The sequence below is a fragment of the Emydura macquarii genome, unplaced genomic scaffold (assembly GCF_026122565.2).
Source record: "Emydura macquarii macquarii isolate MOO-44397 ecotype Brisbane River unplaced genomic scaffold, CSIRO-AGI_Emac_v2 contig_968, whole genome shotgun sequence".
Lineage (NCBI taxonomy): Eukaryota > Metazoa > Chordata > Testudines > Chelidae > Emydura > Emydura macquarii.
Window position 1 is genome coordinate 13,513,016 of NW_027131105.1, and position 18,010 is coordinate 13,531,025.

At 44.2% G+C, this 18,010-nt stretch overlaps 1 long non-coding RNA gene across 1 annotated transcript; it reads right to left on the reverse strand.

Annotated features, from left to right (window-relative positions):
- Positions 1–3,836: 3,836 nt before the first annotated feature.
- On the reverse strand, positions 3,837–5,842 carry LOC137150515 (uncharacterized). Its single transcript, XR_010918994.1, has 2 exons — positions 5,635–5,842; positions 3,837–4,500 (listed from the first exon to the last, which is right to left on the reverse strand). It is a non-coding gene; the product is annotated as an uncharacterized lncRNA (long non-coding RNA).
- Between the last annotated feature and the right edge of the window lie 12,168 nt (positions 5,843–18,010).

Genomic DNA, 18,010 nt, shown 5'->3' on the forward strand with positions numbered 1-18,010 from the left:
TCGTGATATCCGAGGAGTAAATTATGGTATGTCTACACTGAGGGCGGCAAAGTCGCCGCCGTCAGATCAATCTATCTGGATCGACTGAGCGGTCAGTGAAGGCCTGCTCAGTCGATCCAGAAGTCGATGTAGTTAAATCACCCCGTCAGGTGGCGTAGCTCTGCATCGATGGGAACGCGGTTCCAGTGTGCGCATTGCAGTGAAGATCCGCGCAGAAGGGAAGCACAGCAATCGATGGGAGTTACGCAAGCTACACAGCCGCCGAATCACTTGGTAAGTGTAGACCAGGGCTTAGTCTCTTGCATGAAACAGAAACAAGACTGTGACTGGTTGAGCCAGAGGGGCAAGCAAAAGCAAGGAAGAATTTAACAGACCTGAGATTTTCATTTCAGTGCACCAGCAGGTATTACACTAAGGTCCTTTCTGCACTATACAAATAACCACACAGATGAGGAAAACTAGCAGGTTAAAAGAGCCTTTGGCCACAACTGAATTTAAACATTATTTTTATACTGTATATTTAATGTGCATAAAGTTTTATAAGCTACAGACTTGTGCTTCATTAAAGAGATCTCTCTCTCACATTTTCTCTCTTTAAGGTGTCTGCACTTTCATCTAGCTACCATACATTAAACCCCATTGAATCTGCCCCATTATAACACCCAGTGTCATAGTAACCCAGTATTTGAATATGTGAATCATTTTTACTATATACCATAAGTGCCAATTATACGACCACTATGCTCTTTTACCTGAGCACTTTAGAAAAGTGGGTCACCAGAATCGTCCTCTTTTTACAGATGAGGAAACTGAAGCACGGAGACGTCATGCAACTTACCCAAAGTCACCAGCCAAGAACAGAACTCAAGTCTCCTGATTCCAGCTTCTTGGTCACTCCACATTTGATACTGAAACATATCATTTACCATAGCAGAACAGACAATCAGTCCATGGGACCCAGTCTCCTGACTCTAAAGAGACTTCAGTGAATAGTTTGTAACAGTTCGTTTATTAAATTAATTTAGCCTCATTTTCTGCATGCGGAATATCTATGAACAGATAATTATTTCTATCATTTTTTATGATGAAAAATTATTCAATTGTTTTTTCTGGGTTTGTTTTGTTTTGGGTGATGTTTTAAAGCTGTTTCAGTTGGTCAGTTCTCTGTGAGTACTTCAGATTTGCAATCTGAGCTGTGACTGGTCCAATCCATTGCATGGTGTCACGTCTGTTACCTGACTAAAGGAGCACACAAGCATGTCAGGGCCCAAATATTCATACGTGCAAATTTCACATTAGGCTCCGATGATATGGGATTCTGATATTGATTTCTGGGATTTGATTTACTTCATGCTAGTAAAACTGAATGGAGAGAGCATTCATGGGGCATGTATACAAGAAGAATGTGGACATGGTCTCAGCTAATTCTTTTTTTAAATTCTAGTGAATGTATTTAGACACCCCCCCCCCCCCCCACTATCCCCCAGCTCTATATCCAGAGCATCTGATTGCTGATGTTTCCTATGACATGGTGGTGGAGGCAATTGCAGAGGGAGAAGAGAAATTCCTGTCTGACCCCTGCAGATTATCAGTTTATTCCTTTGAAACTTGAGATTTAATCCAATCCATCTAGGTGTCCATCTCTAGAACATCCTCCACGACAGTATTGGATGCTAATTTGATTGATTAACTGGATAGCTTGAAATTTTATTTGATTTTACCAAAGGATTTTTTTCCCCTTCATGTGTGTTCTCCAAATCCCATTAATTTTCATGTGCAATGGAAACACAAATTAGGATTTGGGGGCTATTTCTTCTACTTAACATGCAAGATTAAAAATATAATAAAAAATAAATCAACACAACTTTGTAGAATGAAACTCACTAGTTTAAGGCAAAACAGCATTTACAGAGTAGCCCAGCTGGCCAAAAAAAAAAAAAAGTATAAATGTAACTCTGAAACCTGAAGTGTTCTTTGAGGGAAAACGAATACGTTTTAGCCTTAAAGGGATCACAGACTGCAATTATATAATTCTTGTTAACTGATGTTAAAGATAGGCTGGAAAGAATGTATGCTGAGGCCCTGTAATAAAATGAGCTCCTTTACTCCTTTCAAATGTTTGCAAGCCTTGGAGGTTATCCAAAGGTCGAATACAGGAAAAGTCTTGGTGAACAGAAAACATAATCATGAGCTTTTTTAATATGAGCCCTTTTTGTAATAAAATAAAATTATTGTAAGGGAGGGGAGGGCTAGTTCTGTCTCCTTAGATCTAGGGCCAGGGGGGCTGAGCTTTAATCAAATGCTGCTGTTCTATATCCCTCTCCCCCAGCTGAGCCTGTCACTTAAAGTAGAGAGAACCCAGTTTAGGTGCATCAGGATGCAGTGCAAAAGTACCAGCAAGGAATGAATTAGGTCGTAGCAGTTTTCTATAAAGGTATAAAGACATGAGTCTAGAATTGCACCCCTTGGATTCACTGCAGTGACAGGGCAGGCACTCCAAAAAGAAATAAATATACTGTTCTTCATCATTGGATAACTCGGCCAAAGAATGACAGAATAATAATACCTTCTGTTTATATTATGCTTTTTGTTCTGAAGGATCCAAAATCACTTTATAGAGAAAATGAAGAATAAATCACCTGCCACTGAAATGCAGCCACTTCTGTAGTGCAATGAAACCACTTTTTAACTTCTCACAGGGAATCTACACAACAGTGCTAGAAAAGAATGGAAGTGAAGCATATGGAGAATACCATATCCAACTGCATCTACAGTACAGGGGAATTTGGAGAGGCAGATTATAATTACCCAGATTGAAATTTGGATAGAATACCAGGGTTACAACCTCTACTATTGCAAAAGTGCTGTGAGTTCTTTAATGGCCATGAGTGGTCAGTGAGCTTAGTTTTAAATTTCATCTGAAATACTTGGTAGCATTTCAACATTTTAGCACCCCCTCGCATCCTGTCCCTGGGGTGGCCGGTCAGCACTCAATCAGAGGGAAGGGGCTCCACCTATTGAATCACCAGCATCATTTCTTGAAGCACCGTGATTTTCTTTGGACGTTTTCTATCCACATACTGACCTGACCCTGCCCTTCTTAACTGGAGAGATCTGACTAGATCCGGTTTGAGGGCACAGACACCAAATATGTGAATCCAGCTGGAATTCAGTAGGAATTCATGAAACAGACGTTTACTGAAGTGTCAGGCACATCAGAGTTGTGAGTGTCCTGTTACTTAAAAATTTGGGGAAGACAGAAATACCAGTGTGAGTTTTGCTCTCAATAAAGCACTCTCCATCTCACTTAACCCTCAGTCATTTATTATGAGGGCTATGTCACATGATCTGAGCCTCACAAATCCACGAAGACAAGGGCTTCCCTCATGTCTTCATTGACCAAGAAACTGATCTTCCAATACGTGAAAGCAGGGGAGTGCGCAGGAATGAAAATTTGACAGCTTTTGGAGGGGCGCATTCTGTGCCCCCACCCCACCGTGGCCAGAGGGGCTCGCTCTCCCCACCATGGTCCTGGAGCTGGAGGAGCTCTGTGCCCCCGCCAATTATTAAGGGGGCCCATGCTCATGCTTGCTCCCCCCTTGTGCACACTCTTGTGAGGAAATCTCCCTCGCTCACTCAAAATATAGGTCTGGTGTATTGAGCAATCTGGCAGCAGAGCTGGATTACACAGTATTAATGAACACACACAGATCTTGCAATCTGAAGGCTCCCTCATCACTGTGGGACGGTTCTCCTTCCCACCCAATTTCTTCCTGAGCTTGCACTCCTTCCTTTACTCATGCAATTTTCCTCTTCCCCTCCCCATCATCATGTCCAAGGGAAAGAGTCCTCCCCTCTAGATTATGGGGCAGAAATATGAAACAAACAAAGCGGGGTCTCACCTTTCACTCCACCCAAGCACAAACTTTATTCCAGGTTTTACACTAGACCAAAGCAGGCTAGGAGGAGGTTCTGGGAATTGTAATTAGTGCTGTGTGGGTGCCAGTGCAGTGTGAACATGGGGCTAAATCTTGCTTGCCAGGCTCCCACACGTAGCCCCACTGAAGTCAGGCAAGCAGGATCAGTCCAGACTGTGTATATTTACTTTAACATCAAGTCACAGTGCATTAATTCAGGCCACTGACTTGGGGTGCAACTGTCATCAAGGTGTTTTCCGGGCCAGGGTTTTTGCATTGCAGGACAGACTAGGCTTCCAAACATTTAATAAATAATTCCTACATTTGGAAGACAGTGTATTTTTATTTGAACTGTTTCAATGAGGACCCACACCCTCTCTAAAGGGATGCGATTGGTGTTCTGCCACATTCAAAGAGCAATTGGATTGGATACTGCTGGTAAACAGTGTCCCTTTTCTGGTGGTATTACATGGAACAGCACCTCCATTTCATTTCATTTCACTTCGTCTTCATTCACCCGGTTCTCTTCTCTCAGTGTCAGGTTCCTCAGCTTTAATCTGGTGCTCCTCCTTTTGTGCTTTAGCTGAAAAGTCAACAATACACATTCATCAGAAAATTCAGTTAAATCGTGCCCTTGGGCATTCAAACTTTTCCCCAATCAGGTTCCAATCCAGCACAGCACTTAGCATGTCCTTAAATTCCACTGACATCCAGGACACTTAAGCACATGCTTCAAGTCAAAGCAAGTGCCAAAGCACCCATCCTCAATAAAGGTATTTGCCTGTATCGGGGCCTAAGATAATAGCTGACACCCTACAGAAGGGACGTGTGCTCTGAACGGCTTGTGGGGGGACAGACAAGGAGAGTGCAATAGTGAGGTGAGCCCATGGATTAGTAGCCAAGTCAGAGACTAAGAGAAAGAGAACATGTATCAAGCACCAAGAGCCAGATTTCACAAGTGGTCAGCTCTGCAATTGAGGATGGCTCCCATTTAGGCCACAAAATAAGTGGCAAGACTTTCAAACGAACTCAACAAGTTGGGTGGGAGGGCTTGGAAAAGTCTGACATGGGCCCTGGAAAATCTGGCCTCCGAGTCCCTTGGGAAATCTCTCTCCACAGCATCAACTTTAAAAGTCAGGCAAAAGAGTAGCTGTTTCACCCTCAATGAGCTCACAAATTGCACAAAGGATTTTGCTGAAACTTAAAAGAAAAATTCACCTTGGGGCAAACAACATGCCTGGGCATATTCTGATGCCAGAACATGACTGTTTCAGAACAGGTGGATGGAGGTGGCTGTAATGGAGAGTACTTTGTTTCTGTAACTCTAATGGATGTGATTAAGTGATCGCTTTAACGAATGAAAAGCTCATAGGAGACACAGAGGGGAACAAGATGGGAAAGGAAGGGAAATCCCAAGCAGCAATTTCAGTCATTTTGGTATTAGCCTTCAAACTTTCCAAAGGAAAAGATTCTCCCCTGGCTTGAGGCTAAGCATGAACATGTTCACACCAGCTGAGTATTTAAGTTACATTCGGAAGGCAAAATTGGAAGACTATTTCTTTTTAGTTATGGAGCCCTGCCCCCTCCTTACTGTATTACTGGACATCAGCCAGGCAAAGAGTCTGTGAGCCTATGACTATAAAAAGAAGGGCAGGGTGGGACACCAAATCACATGACATTCATCCAAGCTAGAGACCCATGTTGCTGTGATTGATACCTCTTCTGCTGCTGACTGCAGCACCTTGGCAACTTCTGCTTTTGCCACTCTCTCTGCTGCCTTGGACACTGACTTCAGATCTACAGGTGTTTTCACTGCAGCTTCTCCTCTTCCTGGTGTTTCCACCACTGTTGCTGCGGCTGCTGCTTCTGGTGCTTCCACTGCTGCAGCTCCCACCACGGCTGCTGCAGCTGCAACTGCTGCTTCCTCTTGTGCTTCCACTCCTGCTGCCTCTGGTGCTCCCATCATGGCTGCTGCAGCTGCTGCTCCTTCTGGTGCTTCCTCTCCTGCTCCTGCTCCTTCCACAGCCATTCCTGCAGTGGCTCCTTCTGGTGCTTCCACCTCTGCTGCTTCCATATCTGCTGCAGCTGGTGGTGCTGCTGCTGTCTCCAGTGTAAGCAAATGATTATTCAGCGAGGCATTCCTCCCAGAGGACAGTATGAGCCTGCAGAATCTGAAGGATGGTCCTGATCCTATTGGCAAAATACACACACACACACAAAAAACCATGTAACCATGTCCAAGAACCTTGCCTGCCATTATAGCAAACAGCTGAGCAGTGGGGGGCCCTGGAACCATGTTAGGTGGAGGGATTGTTTCTCAACATCCAGTCCCTTCTGCACAGGCACTGAGCAAATTCCAAACCCTGACCACCTGAGGAGCAAAACTCAGGTTCAGCTCCTCAACTTGATAACACAGCTTCAAATTTCAAATTCCAGGATTATTGCTACACGGGTCAGAGTCATTTAGGATTTTGGACCTAATCTCAGTCCAGTGGAACAGCCATTTACCAGATTTGTTTAGTATTCTCCTATGGCTGGCTTGGGAAGCATTGACAAACACAGAGAGAGAGAAATGAAGGGCTCATTTCCAAACTTGGTTTGCTCAATATCTCAGCAAAAAATCTCCCTTACCCACAATCAAGTTTGAGACCTGTGAACATCCAAACTGAAACATGTGTTTTTCCCAAATGGTCATACCCTGGTGGACCTTCTGTGAAGAGACTCTAAAGGACTGCCCCCATAGGCAGGAAAAGCCAGGCACAAGTCAAGCAGTCACTGCGTCTTTGCCCAAAATTTCTGCCAATGCACCTCACTCCTGGCCCACAACACCCCTTGCTGTTCCAGTCCTGTGCTCCCCACACAGTTCTGCCAATGCAGCCCTGAAGGATACTTTTAAAATATGCTGCTATTGGACTATGTCTTGGACTAGGATATTCCTTTTGATAGCACAGGAAAATCAAGAGCCCATGTAGAAGGAGTTTTGACAATCAAACGACATAATTTTTGGTAAAAATTCGTAACAGTGTAATACACGTAACTGACATCTGCAGACATGAGTTAGGCAGTTCCTGTCTCAAGTTTGCCTTCTCTTCTTCAGGTTTCTTTTCAACAGACATTCTGACAAACTATGGGATTTCCAATGCAAGCACATCCAGAATACTGCAGGAAGGACAGTGCTGGCTACTGCCAGCCCAGGCACACTTGAAATATCACTACGCAGGGAGTCTCTCAGCATTCTGCATCATGAAACGGCAATGACATGATCATTCAGTGCCATTCAATGAAGTGAAGTAGAGCAACTGTTCTCAACCTGGACTGTGGGACCCCCTTGGTGGGGTGCCAAAGATTACAGGGGGTCCATGAAGCTGCAGTAATATTGAGGTCATTTAACTCCCCAAAACCCCACACCGGCTGGGTGAAGGAGCCTCAAGCCCCACGCTGGCCGGAGCAGAGGGTCAGCCACCCCGGCCTCAAGCCGGCCGGGTGCCCAGCCAGAACGGAGCAGCCCTGCACCAGTGGGGGCCTGGAGCACGCCCGGCCAGCCCACCAGCACCCACCACCTCCATTACCTCAGTCCCTGAGGGACGGGAAGAGGCAGGGCCACACATGGCATGCAGTGGCAGCTGCGCCGGGGAAGGCTTAGTTTCGTACTCAGGTAAGAGTAATTTAACATTATTATTTATATAATTTAGTGGTATTATTATCATTGTGTGTGTTTACAGGGCTTGTGTGTTTATGGCCGGGTCAGAGGGTGGCATGGGGGAGGGGTGTGTGTGTTTTACCTAGTGTTCACCAGTGGAGCTTTCACTCAAAAAGGTTGGGAACCACTTACTAGAGAAGAAAACAAAAAGAAGGCTAAAAAAGCCATGAGAGAAAGGGAGAAGGGCTAAGTGCCAGGCACTGGAGAAGAAAATAGAGAAGGTGAAAAAAACAGGAGAGAAAAGAAAAGGAACAGGAGGAGACAGAGAGATGAGGTAAGATTTAGGATAATAGAGACGAGAAAGGGAGAGGAAAAGAAAGAGAAAATCACTACACCATCGCTAAAGGAGGCGGCAGTCATGCCTCTGTGTATGCTGCAATCCAAGATACGATTGCAGCCTGGCTGGACATCCTTGTGCTAGTTTTACCCACACTCGTATTGCTAAAAATTGTAATGCGAATGCGCCGGCACAGGCTTCATCAATGCAAGTAAGTGCCCGGGTTCAGGGCAGGCTTGTACAACACGTGCTGTCACATCGTCATTGCTATTTTTAGAAACACTAGCATGGGTCAGGCGAGGCAGGGATGTCTGCACAAGCTGCAGTTGTATCCTGGACTGCCGCATACACATGCCCTATGCTGTACTCAGGAGACCGGTAGGAGACCCAGAGGGCAAAAGTTGCCTAAATGAATCTTGCTGGATGCATGTAAGTCACTCACTTATGATATAACTGCCACTTTAACGATCTACTTGAATATCTGCTTCATTAAATGGTAGCCTTGTAGATCTGCTGACACGAACCGACTTCTCTCCCCTTTGGTAATTACTCCTGTCATGCTCACTGGCCAAGAAATGCTGCAACAAGCAGCCTTCCATGCTGCAAGCTTTACCTTTGTCCCTATCTGTTCACATACAGCAGGCAAAGGAAGGCTGATGTCTACCTGGCAACACCACCTTCACCCACGTTCCCACTGCCAGGACACACGCGCACACATCTCTCAACAGGGTGAATACGAGCTCATTAGAAAGACAGTCCTGCAACACTGCAGAAGGAAGTGGAAGCTGTCTGCCTCTTCCACTGCACACAGGAAAACAGGGCTGGTACCAGCACGGACAACTCCCTGCTGGTCAGGTTGATCCAGTTCTGATTGAACATATACTGGAAGGAAGAAGGATATAGCCGGACTGTACAGACATGAGGAGAGGAAGCATGGCCTTGGGGTTAAGGGCCTGGACTGGGATTCAGGGCACAGACTTCCTGTGCGACCAGAGGCAAATTACTTAATCTATGCCTCTGTTTCCACCGGTAACATAACTATAACAATGGGCATGTCTACACTGCAGTTAGACACCCGTGGCTGGCCCGTGCCAGTTGAAAGGGGCTCATGAGGCTTGGCTAAGGGGCTGTTTAGTTGAGGTGTAGACGTTCAGGCTCGGGCTGGAGCCCGGCCTCTAGGACCCTGCGGGGTGGGAGGGTCCCAGAACTCAGGCTAGAGCCTGAGCATCTACATGACAATTAAATGGCCCCTTAGCCCAAGCCCGAGAGCCTGAGTCAGCTGGCTCAGGCCAGCCACGGATGTCTAACTGCAGTGTAGACAGGCCCAATGTTTCTTTTCTCTCACCTCATCTGTCTTGTCTATTTAGAGTGTACTCCTCAGGGCAGGGGCAATCTCTTACTATATGTTTGCATGGTCCCTTCTACAAGGGAGCCCTGATCTTTGCTAGGGCTATTGTAATACAAATAAGTAATGACCAAATTCTACCTAGCATAAGTAAGTAAAACTCCCATAGAAGGTGCACCCGCTTACACAAGGGCTGAATTAGATTTATAGTTAAAGGGTTTAAATGGGATTTCTCCCCCCTCCAAAAATTGAAGGGGAAGAGGCTGGGTAACACTGCGCTCCTGGAAGATTTTCAGATTCTGAGCTAAATTGTACACACCCAGTGCTCAGTCTTTCTGTTGGCAGCTTCCCTTCCTAAATACTTGGGGGCTAAATTCCACGCACCTTAATAAACAAAATAATGCACAAGATTAAAAACGAATAGAGCACTATCGAATAGTTATTCAATGCTAATAGTTAGATCAGGGACCTGCAATCAGGATTCCTGGGTTTAATCCTCAGTTGTGCCACTGAATTGATCTGTGACCTTGGGTAAATCACTTCTCTCTGTGCCTTGGTGTCCGCATCTATAAGAGCCTGGGATTAAAGGAGCTAGAAAGGAATAATGATTGTTCCCTATATTACAGTATCTGAGGCTTGGTCACTGATGGTATGTCTACACAGCCCATAGCAGTGAGCGTCCCAGCCCGGGAGCTTGTGCTATTGCCTCAAAAATTGCTGTGTAGACAGGACTTTGAAGTTGTGCCTTGGGCTGGAGCTCGAGCTCTGATACCAAGCCACAACCTCGAAGTGCTGTCTGCACAGCTATTTTTAGAGCACTAGTGCGAGCCCCACTAAGCAGAGCCTGTTGACTCAGGCTGGGAGGCTTGCTGCCATGGGCTGTGCAGACATAGCCTGAAGGCCTGGATAATCAGGAAGCTCAAGTCTGAGGTCAGCATGAGTTTTGTGCATGCAATTGTGTGCACTAATCAAGCAAATGCATGCAAAGATTAGCATTTAGACCTACATTTGTGGGCACAAAGGAGATACAAATTGCACCCCACCTCTGAAGCTCAGTCTTCTGAAATGCAGTCTGATAAATGGCATCCTGAATATCACAAACGTAGAACACGTCCCTCAAGAGAACAGACCGAAAGGCTCTTGTTCAAATTCTCATTCTGTCATATTTGCAACTACATTGCAAGCGTCCATGTCCTCCACACCCAGAGTGTTTTCGACCCTGGAACACATGGAATGTTCCCAAGCCTGCCCTCTTCCCACCCCCACCTGTCTTGTCTGAGTGCTCACATACCTTACCTATGCTTGTGTGAGCCACGTCCCTCCTATTTGTCAGATAAACTCCCTGATTCATTCAATCAGTGCCTCGGTCCACATCTGTTTCCTCGTTTGCAGTAATTTCATTCACTTTCAGGGAAATGCTTCTCAAGGTCCCTTGTTAGTGACCCCCGTACCACTTTGTGGTTGTGTAACGTGCCCTGAGTCCACCTGCAGTCGTTAGACTACCACTTAGTGCTACAAAACTAGTTTGAAGCAAGTCCTTTGTTTTCTACTTAATGGTTGGGGGAACGGCATCAAAACCAAAACAGCCCCTACGGACCACACAGCGAGAGCTAGCTCCTCTTAGAGAGACAAGGGGGCCTGACATTTTCCACTAGAAAACCCTGGTTTGGGTTGCTTACAGGTTTGCCAAACTTTAACCATTCAGGATAAAAGACTCCATGCTGGGTATCTTCCGCAAGCTGAATATGTTTGGAATGTTTCATCTGAAATGACTCATCCATTTCGGAGATGGGCAAAACAATATATTTTCCCCGATGTTAAAAATTCTTACAACCATTTCATTGAGAAGCTCTAGCACCTCAATGCTTTGGAGCAGGGACTTGTATTTTGGCAGGTAGGTCACACTGGTCCAGGGTTGTGACTTTTGCCCTCCCTGTGAAATTCACCCAAATTTGGCCAAATTATAAGCCTCTGAAAAATCACAGTTCACACACACTCAGTGGAGATTTGAGAGCGTTTGGCAGCTAAATTCTCTTCTGAATGCTTGATTTTGCAACCTTAATGTTCTTTTAATGTAGGTTTTTAAATGTAATTTATAAAAACAATAGCCAGTGACCTTTTGTGAAATCTAATCCTGTCCCTGGCTTCCTTCCAGAGTTTGGACACAAACAAAAGCTTTAGAGAAATGATGTATTACAACACTTTCAGCCACTGCATGGCAAACTCTGCCGATGGGGTTAATTCATTTCAAAAGTTGGCTGTTGGTCAGCAGAAACAAGAAGGAGATTCCATGCAGTTGCAGAGCATGGCTGGCTCAAACAAGCTTGGGCCATATGAATGAAAGGCCCAAGATTCAGCCAGCAAACTCTTTTTCTGCCCTTGCGCCTGCCCCAAATTCCTATGAAATACCAGATGAGAAGGGCCATCCATATGCCCCAGGCAGGGCTCCACTAGGATTGGTGTTGTCCCCCCACTAGCATCTATACCCCAGCTGACAGCCACAACATTAGGACTTTAACAATGAAAAAAGCACAGCAAGATAGGAGAAATACAGCAGATATTTTTACTCTACTTAAGAGGTGGCAAGTTAGCACTATTGCTGCTCTGAGACTGTAGAAATTTTGTCCTATCAGACATTCTCTTCTATATTCATGTCAAAGCTGTTATTACTCAACTCAGTCGAAGAGCTTGGATCATTAAACAATACCGATGGAAATGCTGTGGAAAACTCTAGCCACCTTGTCATATCACTGAATTGTGTCTTTGATCTCTGTGGTCAGAAATATCTGATTTATATCACACTTTAATAGCTCCCAAACACCCTTTAAAAAGTTACCACAATGCTTATGGTATAACTCTTGAAAAGCCAAGGTAATCATTGACAAAACAGAACTTCTAACTTCAAAAACTTCTAATTAACAAGAGGGCTTCAGTAACATGTAACCTCCCACACATGACAACTACACAAGGGACAAACCGATTTTTACCTCCAAGATGAAGATTTCTATCTGCTAGTCTGACAACAGAAGGATGGAAACGCGTGTCACTTGCTGGTCTTCCCACAAAAGCCTGCAGAGATGAAAAAGAAAGAAAAAGTCAGGTTAAAGCATGGGTATCTGTCTGTTACCCCGATGTGTAAAAGACAGCTTCCTGCATAGTGTGGCTCCTCCTACTTCATCAGGAGAAGACTTCTTTTCCGTTCCTATGAAGTAGGATATTTCCATGAGTGTTGGCTGCAATTTATGTGCAGGACATGCAGACACATAGCCAGTTCAGAGACACACAAAGGATGACCCGGTGTAATAGGAGAAGGTTGTGAATTCAAAATCCACTTTCTTCTCTACTACTGAAACCAGATAACCAGTAAAATTCAGCATACCTAAATGTGGACCACACAAAGGGCACATATTCTTTGGAAGGTGCAGAAGGAATCTGTTTCATAAAAATCTGTCACAATCCAGCTTTCTCCCAAATAATGCCTACAACTTACCTGATGGGATATTTTTTATTTACCCATCTCCAGTAAAACGGGATGAAAACAAAGTATTCCTTATGCTGCTGAGACCAAAATGGTAAAGTGTAGTACAATTATGATGAAGGGTAGTCAAGACAGGGCTTACATCTTACAAGAAATTGCAAAAACTAGACAATTTCACTTTGAAAAATGGAGCGTTAGAGGGGCTTTGACTGTGATATTACTGAAAACTGATCAGATCTTTTGTTTAACATACACATAACAAGAAAAAGGGGTCACTCAATGAAACTAAAGATAGGGAAATTTAGAACAAATTAAAAGGGCAGAAAAACTGAATCCTGTTAAGGATCATTTAGAGGAGCTTCCATTCTGATTGTTCATCTAAATGAGCTCCACCATCCAGACCCATACAAAAGTGAACTATCTAAATCGGATACATGCATAAGATTAAAATCTCCATCCGGTTACGACAAAGCCCACCTGGCCAAGCATTATAAAGCCATTGCAGGCCAGTCAGGTTAGAACTGGCTGCAACTGGCACTCCCGTAAGGTGTTCTTATTCTTTTTGAGGGCCACTCATCTGACCCGAGGCACAAAGTTCTTTCTTACCTTTGAAAATCAGAGGGCAGGATTATTTTACAACCAATAGCAACATTTATCGTAATCCTCTAACACAGTGTTTCTCAACCTTTTAAGTAGCAAGAACCCCCTAACTTCTGAAAATTTTAATAGGTACCCCAACACTCAATTTTCCACGGGATTTTATATTTACAGACTAATGGGAGCCATATGTTGGAAGAAGGACTGAGTATATAAGGCCGTGATATGATAGATGTCAGATCTAGTGTGGGTAGGGTCACCACCTTTACACCAGGGCTGCACAACTCAAGAATGTGCCTGGGCTAGGAGTGATGTTGACCACACCTAGGAGGCTTTGAGTGGCATGTCAATGCTGGGGAATATAAAGCTCCACGCCAAATTTTTTGCCATAGATTTGAGAGGAGGAAGGGGTGAGAGAGAGAGAGAGAGACAGGGAAGGAGGGCGAGAAAGAGAGAGACAGGAAAAGAGGGTAACTGGTAAAATCTGGGGTTGTCATAGTTGTCAATGAGCAGTGAAATTGACAAGTTTTCTGGGCACTGGGCTTTGAGCCAAGTAGGGGGGTTGCCACCTGGGCAAGTTGCAGGCTGCTGCTGCCTGGCTGCCAGCCCGGGAGGTGGGCGACTGCCACCCAATCCGAGCTGGGGAGGAGGAGGCTTTCATGCCGGCTGGGACCCAGGGATGCGGGCAGACAGCTGCTGCCCATCTTAAAGCCGGGGTGCTGGAGGCTGTTCCTTGGCTTGGAACCAGGGCGTGGGTGGCTGCCACCCAGCTGCAATCCCAGCTCGCGAGACGCAGGAGGCTGCTACCAGACTCCCACTTGGGAGCTGGGACCCAGCGCGAAGCGGGGGGCTGCTGCCCACCTCCCCCAGAAGCTAGCAGCTGCCACCTGCCTCCCAGCTGGGAGCTGTGATTGGGTGGGAGCGGGCAGGATGCCGCCCGGCATCCTCAAAAGTTGGCAGCTGCTACCTGCCTCCCCTTCACTCTGTTTTTCCTCGGGTACCCCCTGCCTGTGTCTCACATACCCCCAGGGGTATGTGTACCACAGGTTGAGAAACTATGCTCTAAAATATAGACAATCAAATCTAATTCTTCAGAGCGTGGGCTCACCCTTCAGGTCAGATAGGAATTTCTTCCCCACTACAAAACTGGTGAGGTGCATTATGGAATTTTTTGGCCTTTCACTTAAGCATTAGATATTGGCTAGCAGTAGGATACCAGATCTGATGGACCATTGATCTTGAATGGTCAATCCTATGGTAACACATGAATTCATACATGACTCTCCAAAGAATTAAAATATAAATTGAATTTGCCAATGTGGATCTAGCAGCTCATGAAAACTGAGGAAAAGGGTAAAAATTAATTGCTTCTAGATTATGTTTCCGTACCTAGGATAGGCAGAACAACATAAGCAAGACCTAGCATAGATCAAGATGAAAGATAAACAGTGCATTATTTGCATGTTAAATATCAATTTGGTGCCTATGGAAAGGAATCTGTCCAACTATGTATCTGATGGGACTGTGATGCTCTGTCTTCTTCTACATGCACGTTTCTGTCCCTCAGATAACTGGATTGATGGGTAACCTGTATTTCCCTCTTATATTTTATTACTTCCTAAGAACTTCCATTCTCTGGTGCATTTTGGGAATTCTGCAAACTTTCCTAGTGCTTATAACCTTGACAGCCAGAACCAGATGATTAAACAAAACCATCTTAAAGGAAAAACTTTGTTTAATATTTAAACACAAATGTTAAGCTTTAAAGCATACATTTTTTAAAATGACTGTTACACCCACAGCAGAGCCAGGACAGAAGTGGCTTTGTTTTGTTGGAAATTAGCCTCTCTGGGATGTTGTCCCAAACTATGTAACTCGTTTAGCAACATGGCAGACACCAGGGAGTAACTCCAAAATGCCAACTAGTTTTTAAACTTGTTTGCTAAAGGTCAAACCCTTGATACAGAGCACAGTGCCACACAGCACTGGGATTCTGTAGGTCTAGGCATGGGGGTGAAGGAAAGAAATCCTCCCCTGCATATGACTTAGCAGGAGTAGCAGTGCTCTACGGCTGCTATTGCAGCCTTAGAGCTGCCGTAATTCCTGCAGCTGCTTGTGTGTCTGATCTTTATATATTTAGATTGTAAACTTCTCAGGTCAGAGTGTCTTGAAATCAAGGGGAACTTTGCCACCAGCTTCAATGCAAGCAGGGTTGGATTGTATTTTGTATGGCACCGAAGTCCATACATACAGCACACAAGAAGAAAAATACTGCTTTACCCACTCCTGAAATGCAGCCATCTCTGGAGTGGAAAGTTATGCTCATTTACCACTAACATTACACAAGAGTTTAGGAGAAGTAGAAAAGAATAATATGACCAACAACCAGCCCTGCTCATATCATGAAAGCTTTTATTTGTGAATCAATGGGGGAAAAAGTGCCAAAATTGTGATGTATTTCATTCAACCAGCTCTAATAATTGAAAATATAGAGCTAATTTAGGCAGCCTGAATGTACTTGACATAGCTGCAATTTAGTCAGTTCTTGCAGAAACTTCTGTAGGGTTTTCTTTTATCACTGCCAATGATCAGAGACTTATGGTGAAGGGGGGGGAAGCAAGCAAAGCAAAGCATTTCTGGGTTCATAAGGAAGCACTAATCCAAACCCTCCCATCCAATAAGAAAGTGGATTATTTAAGGAAAAGACTCCATCTCCATAGTGAAAGGTTTCTCTAGCCTTTGAGATAAGCCAACAAGTTCAGATGAAATGTTAACAGCCTTGAAATTTTGCCAGAATCTCAGATCATCAAATTGATATTTTGGGGAGATGCAAAAGAAAATGGTAAATTTTCTCTTCTTGCTCTGTTGCACTGCATAGATACTGCTGCACTTCACTTCCAGCCCAGGCCAAAACTTGGGACATACTAAAATCCCAAAGGAAAATCCACTCATGGTATTTCCAACACAAGTCAGGGAGCAGTAAAACTCTCATGAGAAAGACAGTTCTCAGGAGATTCCCAGACCAAAGAACTCCAGATTAGTTTGCATAAACATCTCAAATGCTTAAGGTTCAGTAACAAATTAACTCTTTCTACTGTCCCCCTCATATACAGCCCCTTCATATGCTGCTTGTCTGTTTAGGTCGTATCAGGGCAGGGACCATGAACTTCTTATGCATTTGTGCAATGCCAGCACCATAGGACCTTGATTCTGAGCCTTGTGGGCACTGCTGCGATATAAATCTTAATCAGATGCCGTGGGCCAAGACTAAACAATGACCTTCTTCCCCCATCAGCTCACACCAATCCAGGCTCCTGTAATATTGGTGTCAAATTCAGAGACAGAAATGTCTTAATACATGAAAATTCATGAAACAGTGATCAGCGAACAGCAAGTGAAACACATGACCAAGTCAAATTAGAACAAAATGAAAAAAGTCATTTGTGTATGACTCTTTTTCCACCTCTTTTAACTACAAAGTGTTGGTCCATCCAACCCATATAATATTTCTCTCTAGGAGACTGTCTAAACAAACACTTCTACTGATGAGGGCAGCTCAGAATGGGTCCCATCAGAGTGACCCGTCTTATATTGATCCTAGTCTGACAAAAAGATCCTGTGCAGAGAAAATGGGTTGGGGCATTCTAATGCCGAGCTAAAATCCCATTCTTTCTCCCTTGTATAAATTGAGCAGACTCACAAAAATTCAAACCGTAGATTATCTTCAGGGTTATTGTGATTTGACTATGAGCTTTCTCACCAGGCTGCCAATGGGGAAGGAGGGGGAGAAAGCTTTCTGAATCAGGCTGTTATCATTTATACCACATTACAATCCAAAATGAAAAATGACTTGCTCCAGATTTGATAGAATAAAGCATCTCGAGATGCAATAGAAGTACCCAATTTTCAATAAAGATATTAAACCTAAGCTTCAAAAAAAGGAAATAATTACATCGCTTTTTGCTTTGAGTTTTAATGTTAAAAGTGTCAATTTATAAAACTAGGTGAACATCCACAATTCATAAGCAGACTGCAGCTAATTAGGCCCCTTTTGATCCTTTATTTTGCCTGGAAGCTTATTTAACAACTTTACACAAAACTCAAGGTTTCGACACACTTGTGGACTGGGGGAGGGAAGGAGACCTCAGCAGGGAATAATTCTTTATGCTGCTTGCTTAAGGTAGATGTCTCATCATTTCATAAAGCAGATAGTACCATAACCGAAACACTTCCTAGCAGCGAGATCGGCTATTATTTGAGATCTTTAGATGGGAGGCATTATAGAGCCTTATTATAAATAATAAGGTATTATTATTAATGGTATGATTTTCCATACGCACCTGATCTCAATCTGAATTTTAGATTAAGAAAACAACAAGGAAGAACTAACGTCAAATCTTCAGAAGAGATCACAGTGTGCATGTCTCCTCTGTAACCGGCTGTCTCGGAGAACAAATTGGCTGCTGACTCTGCACAAAGGCAGCATTCTTAGAAATGTAAAGGTGCCGTGTAGAAAGAAGAAAAGCGTTGCAGTTTCATAGCCACATAGATTTAGATTGTAAAGTAGTCTGCCAAATGAAAAGGTGGAAGTCCTCTCACTTTGGACACCTGATACTAAACTATCAAATAGAGGGGCCAAATTCTGTTCTGTTTCACCAACGCAAATCTGGAAGAACTCCAAGAAAAATGATGGCTT